The sequence below is a fragment of the Haemaphysalis longicornis genome, unplaced genomic scaffold (genome assembly GCF_048455015.1).
Source record: "Haemaphysalis longicornis isolate Haplotype H1 unplaced genomic scaffold, Haemaphysalis longicornis Haplotype H1 scaffold_1, whole genome shotgun sequence".
NCBI lineage: Eukaryota > Metazoa > Arthropoda > Arachnida > Ixodida > Ixodidae > Haemaphysalis > Haemaphysalis longicornis.
The window spans coordinates 17,014,612-17,020,241 of NW_027526203.1; the positions used below are offsets into that span (position 1 = coordinate 17,014,612).

The 5,630-nt window shown below is 48.0% G+C and overlaps 1 pseudogene; it reads right to left on the minus strand.

Annotated features, from left to right (window-relative positions):
- Positions 1-3,229: 3,229 nt before the first annotated feature.
- Positions 3,230-3,898, minus strand: LOC144155907 (myosin-10-like; annotated as a pseudogene).
- Between the last annotated feature and the right edge of the window lie 1,732 nt (positions 3,899-5,630).

Genomic DNA, 5,630 nt, shown 5'->3' on the forward strand with positions numbered 1-5,630 from the left:
CTAAGCTTCCCTACCTAGACAGGGATGACGCATTGAGCTTTTCCAGGTTGTTTCCAAAGGCGTCCTGTCGGGCCTCAGAGATTCTTCGCACCCTCTGTTGTATCGCTGGCGTGACCACCCCCATGGACAGGTGCTCTAGAGCTGCTCGGGACTACGGGCCGAGAGTTGAATTGGTTAGTCATTGGAGGTGGGCAGCACTACCGCACCAGGCTCTGGCGCGAGAGTGCTGCTTGTGTCCCGAAGAGCTTTCCTAGCGTCGTTCAACCTATCTAGTTCAGCCTCCTAGGAATTCTGGATGATGGTGACCTCCAGAGCAGGCAGCACTCGAAAACCTTCAACAGTTGTGCTGAGCAACGCTGAGCCTTGCTGCCCGAAGCGCGATCATCCAGATGTGTTGGCGCCCCTTCGTCGAGCACAAAACTCTTGTTTCAGCGCCGCTGATAAATGCTCGCGCACAGCAGAAATTCTAACCCGATTCTCCTTTATAATCTAACAGCGGCGGCTCCCGCCAATTGGAAGCTTTCTGGCAGACAGTGGCTCACACTGACTCGACGCCGACGTGAAGAAACCCGAAACTAGGAACTGCTGATCAAACCTAGTAAACATACCACGGGTTTCAGCATGTAATGATGATACACCGCATAATCACACAGCCACGAAGTTTGTTCTTGCTTTAGGCAATTAGAATGACTCAAACTGGATGACTTGAGCTCACCTGAACCTTCAGTGCCTTTGAAGAAACTGGCGGACGAGATTTCTTCATTATTTTTCGGTTTTAAAAACTCCCAGGCTGTTGCAAAAGCTACTTAACAAATTGTGCAGCCCTTTTGCCACTTGTATAGCCACTCACAGCATCCCGAATTCACACTTAGCACTTCACTAAGGTGACAGCCTTACTGCCACAGAATAATGCTGCTTTTGACTTTAGGAGCCTCCGACTTTTACTCACCAGCTTAACAGCCTATTTCATCATGCAGTGGATTTGGCGGACGCCGTAAAAACGCCCGAATTAACCTTATAACTTCCCAAGTTACATGCTGGAAAGTAGCTGATCAGCCACACCCTTTCTTTTCTTTTCTTCATTTGGCACCTCTAGTCAATTGCTTGCTTTAACGACGAAAAAATTAAGCCCATGCAAAAAAAAAAAAAAAAAAGAAATCAGCGAGGAAATTCGTTTTCCGTTTTCCCGTAAAGATCTCCCAAGAAGTTCGGTATACGAATCTATTAGTACTGTATTGTTTAGTGGTTTTACACCCCGATCCACTGAGCTGGGTAACTGGCATGGAAAATGCCATAACATGCAGAGAAAGCACAAACTCTGTCGTCCTGTTGTGCATTTATTCACGTTGCAATCAATACCTACCACGTACTAAGGACACCTCGATACCAAAGGCTTTGCTCTGGGTCAAATTGAGATAGGATGCAAACGCGGAAGCGGGACATCCATGCCAGCAATGAAAAATCGAGCATGTGAAGAAAAGAAGGATAAAAATGAACCTGAAAAAAAAAAATAAAGACAGCACACCATGTCAGCCTGTTTCTCAGTGTTTTTGTTTATCAAGAAAGTTCCTCTGAAAAAGTATCTCTTAGTGGTTATGCACACAGACGACACCAAGGAAACAGTGCTTAGCGGCATTCTCAGGCCACACAAAGGAGAGAGATATACCTACCGCCAAACAGTCCTCGGATTTGCAAGGCGGCGGCAAAGAGTAAAAGAGCGACAATAAAAGCCTTCAAAGCGGACGCAACACGCAAAACTAGTGAAAAGATGGCAGAGCAAGGGGGATGTCAAGACTACGCTTGAAACAGTCACAGGTTGACCAATGCTTTGACTGAGTACGACGCAACACTGTGTCCACTCAGTCCATAAGAATCATAAAATGGGGCCGAATTCTCTAAAAGACGGGCGTCGTTTCGAAGCGACGCGGTACTGGTATGCAAATGCATGTTTTGTTTTGTTGGGGCGTCGTTTGGGGGTCGGGAAAAGGCGCATTAGCACGCGGGGCTTGCAACGAGGTGCAGCGGCACTCATGGCGGAAAGCGACGGGGGTTACCGAACGTCGCTTTCGCACCAGGGGTTAGGACATCCTCCAAGCGACGCCTTAACCCAAGAAAACCTACATGCATTTGCATGCCAGTATACCGCGTCGCTTCAAAACGACGCTCATCTTTTAGATAATTCGGCCCCTGGGGAGCCTGGGGCCGTTGAACTGCTTTGATGTCGATGACTTGCAATTAGAATGGAAACCAGGATACAATTTCATTCTTTTAACATTCTTTCACTCATGTTACGCTACATTAAAACTCTGGCTCGAGCAGTAAAGCGGTCATACAGTATGCATAAAGCCAAGCAACTGGAATTGACTCAGATATGGATCGGCTTCAAGTTGCTGCTTGTCCAAGTATTATAGACCTTTTAAGTAGGCGTGAGAAGGGAGACGAATGCTGCGTTTGGCCAAGGAAATTCGATGCAATCCAACTCAATACAGAGTCGCGTGACTACGACAAACACACCTTCTAAAATACAGTGCTTAAGCTTGAGAAGGTGGTATTGGACCCTGTATTAGAGTCACTATAGAAAAAATGCCGAATAAAAGAGATCTAATGCTGTTCGCAAAATAAATGCATACAGCAATAACCGCAATAGCTGTAAGAAAAATCTGTGTTTAAGATGGGCTAGCGGCACAATTGAAAACCGATTTTATGTATTGAAATTGTTTAATAACATTTCATCCTCGCCCTTATGATGAGAAAAGCGCTTCTTTGAAAGGAAGATTAAAGGAGACACAAACAATTTATCTTTATGAGTTTCTACAGCCTCAAAGCTTCGTAAATGCAACAAGGTAAACAATTCTTTGTTCATAGCTTCCATGGGTTCTTTAACGATGCTAATGAAACAGTTCCTCTTTCAGAGCTTAAAAAACTTCGCAGTTTAAGGCTTTAACACAACGAAACCAATTACTTTTTCGAAGCTTCCAAGCTTGAGTTTTCTTACAAAAAAATTGCACATTAGGTTTGCCGCTTCTTTAGCAAAACCACCAAAACAAGTCCGCTTTGACAGCTTCAAAGCCTCCCTCTTTTTTTCGCATAACAGTTAGAACATTTCTTCTTGAACAGCTTCGCAGCTCTTTCGAAGACGACATTAAAAAAAACACACAAACTGCAAAAAACAAAAAAAAACAAAAAACAAACAGACAGAGGCACCGTCCGCTGCGCGCTTTACGATGTTTCACGCTGGTGGTTGGCAATTCGAGTGGACTGCAGGGGACGTCGACGAGCGCGGCTTGGGCCACGCGACGTATGCCAGGTACTGGATGACTTTCTTGGTGTTCCCCGTCTTGCTGGCAACGGATTCGCCCCTGCACGAGATGGACTGGTCCTCCCGGTCTTGGAGCATGCTCTGGTACGATCCATCGGTGACGGCGAAGATGTGCGGGGGCACTTCATAGCTCTCCTTGCCCTTAAAGAGCTCTATGACCTACGTGTAGACGGGCAGCTTCTTGTATAGGTTCACCAACACGTAGCACTGGCCAGAGTACATGTATATTAGCCCTGAATAGTAGCGATCCTTGATGTTGATCAGTACGGACGCGTCGTTGAGGTACGTCAGCTCTGCCATGTCCTCAAACTTGTTGAATTTCGGCGGGCTCATCTTCTGGACGTTGTCTTTGCGGCCGAGAAAACGCTTTCCCGTCTCGAGAACCTCGACTTCGCGCTCGTCGCCGCGCTCGCCCTTCACGCTTGTCGCGACGAAGCCTTGCGATTCGAGGGGCCCCTAGATGAGCTTCTTGGCCGTCCATTCGGCCTGGCTCGTAGTCTCGTACACGTCGCTCTTGTCCACAACCAGATACTTCAGCTCGGGGCGATTGAATGTGCACACGTCCGCGGGGTCCACCATGTTGGCTGGCGGCTGGAGACAGGCCCGTGAAGTCCTCGTCTGCACCATGCAACACGACACGGACGCACAACCTCGTAGCATTAAAATCCCGCCACGCGCACGCAAGCGACACTGAGCTGGGGGGGGGGGGGGGGGGGGGGGGGGGCGAGAGAGAACGCGCAACACGGCGAGGCTCTAAACTACGCGACATGCCCGGTACCACTTAACAGCACGGCTGTTATACAGACGGCGAACGCACACAGCCACGGCCAGTGAACCCAGTGCAGGCGCTCATACATATGGGAATTACGCAGGGGCAACACTACCCATGTAGGCATTCTTGTGGGCTGCAACAGGATGAAAATACTCCAGAAATGGCGCTACGCTCAACACAATTGCAGAAGATCACGTCGGCTCAGGGGCGCTTGCTACTGCGAACCCCGAAGCCCTGACTGATACCGTAGACGGCGTATCGTAGTGCTAATTTCGAAATCATGTTACCTGAGAAATTTCGCCCTGGCATCATGCACAAAACAGATTCTGCTTCGAAGAAGACTAACGAGATTCGCTCCGATAGTGAACTCCGGAGGAAACGTTTTTTCCTTGCTACAAGCAATAGTATCCGACTTTCGTTATCAAAGTCTTATATATCAAAATAAATTTGTGAAGTTTGCAGCTCTGTGCATTTGCCGGATGGCTTGTTTTTTTGTGGTCGCTTCTTCAAAATGCAGGTCCCGCGCCCAACCTTAACCCGTTCAATCGTGCGGTGAAAATGTTAGACGAACAAAAGCTAGGAAAATGAACTGAAGCAAAGTGGAAAGCCGGGCTAGTTGAAAATGGTTCATGACTGGAACTGCGCACAAAAAACTGAACCAAGGGAAGAGAACACACACAACGCAGAAGGTAAAAAAAATCGCTCCAATCCACCCCGTGAATGTGGTTGGAAAGCAAAGCTGTAAACGGCACCCATAACGATTACCCATGCGACGTCACTTAAATTCACTCACATCGCTCTACAAATAGTAAATCCAGAGAGAAGTGAAATGCACTTAACCACACCATTTATTACTTCAAAGGGATATTCTTGGTAAGGTTAAATTGTTGCATGATGCATGAACGGTGTTTGGTTGAGTTGTATTGGTGTAGCACATGAGTGGAAACTTTTTTTATAAAATTAAAGTGAGCTCCAACCCGGTGTTAGACGATCTGACTTCTCCGTCTCTGCGCCGCGGACGGAGGCAACGAGATTTGTTGCAGAGAAGGAGGAGCAGGAGGAAGAAATACTTCCGTTCAGATTTCTGAACGGCCCAGAGTGCAGCCCTGTTGAGTGACTCCTTCTTCTGTGGGGCCCATATGCAGTCCGCGCGGCCTGTGTTCTGTCCACCCGCTGAAGCTGGGTAGGTAGAGGGGATTTGGACAGCAGCATCTCCCATTGCTCTTGTTGGGTAGTTGACGGAAAGAGAGGAGGGTGCTCAGTGCTAAAGTCGCACACCCCGATTACGGGGCAGAGTGTTCCCACTTCTGAGCAAAATTTACATTCAGCGTCGTAGCGATTCGGAAGCATTAGATGAAGACGCGTAGGCTGTGGGAAGGAGCCCGGATTATAAGAGCCGTAGGGTAGTTTGTTGTGCTCTAGAACGGTCAGGGTAAGGCGAAGGCACGGTCTGTCTCAGAAGGCGATAATGCTGGGTTATCTCCCTGAACGTGACAAGCGGGTGACTGTCCTCGTGCAGCTCCATAGCAAAGGTAAAAG